Here is a 1,105-nt window from a genome sequence, read left to right as displayed (position 1 = left end):
ATAATAATATACTGTATTATTCACGGTTCTCTAGAGGAATTGAACTGATATAATGCATATTTATTATAATGGGGCTTTATTAAGATTGGCTTATCTGATACAGGATGGGAAGTCTAAACATGGCTGTCTGTAGGCTGGATTGTCTGAGAATCCAGTAATTTGTCAGTTCATAGGGATGGATGTCTCAGTAGCTCCAACCTGGCATTGGAGGCCTAGAAGATTTTTGGAGTCTCACTGGTCTCCAGTCTATATTGAAAATCCAAGAAGTGAGATTCTGATGTCAGCAAAGGCTGGCCGCAGCAGTGACAACAACTATATAGACACACACCAGTATAAAGGAAAGGCAGGGCAGTAAGCAGCACTGCTTTTTCCTTAGACCTTTTAATATTTGTGCTGCCCACAAAAGGTTTTTCCACTTCAGCTATTCTTTTTGAAGAATTTAATTAATTATTATTTTGGATTTTTTTTAAATTTTTCATTTTTATTTATTTACTTGAGAGCGACAGAGAGAGAGAGAGAGAGAGAGAGAGAGAGAGAGAGAGAGAGAGAGAGAGGGAGGGAGAGAATGGGCGCACCAGGGCCTCCAGCCACTGCAAACGAACTCCAGATGCATGCGCCCCCTTGTGCATCAGGCTAACGTGGGTCCTGGGGAATCAAGCCTCGAACTGGGGTTCTCAAGTGCTTAATCGCTAAGCCATCTCTCCAGCCCTATTTTTTGATTTTTGGCTGTAAGGTCTCACTCTAGCCCAGGCTGACCTGGAATTAGTCTCAGGCTGAACTCAAACTCAAAGCAATTTTCCAGAGTCCTGGATTAAAGGTGTCTACCACCACGCCCAGCTTCAGCTAGTCTTTTCTGGAAACACCTTCATAGGCCTTCCCAGAGGCATGTCTCTATTAATTCCAGATCTCATGAAGTTGACAATCAGGATTAACTATCACAGACACTAATTTTTTTTCTTGTCAACTGTATCAATAAAGTTCCTAAGGGTATAAAACATGGGAGAAATACCTACCTATGACATTAAAAATTTCAGTTTAGTGACATACTTTGAGGATGTATTATTTATAAAGTTAGCTGTATTGCTTCCCCTACTTCCTTAAAATG

The sequence above is a fragment of the Jaculus jaculus genome, chromosome X (genome assembly GCF_020740685.1).
Source record: "Jaculus jaculus isolate mJacJac1 chromosome X, mJacJac1.mat.Y.cur, whole genome shotgun sequence".
In the NCBI taxonomy this organism is placed as follows: Eukaryota; Metazoa; Chordata; class Mammalia; order Rodentia; family Dipodidae; genus Jaculus; species Jaculus jaculus.
Note: the sequence above shows the minus strand (reverse complement) of the source record.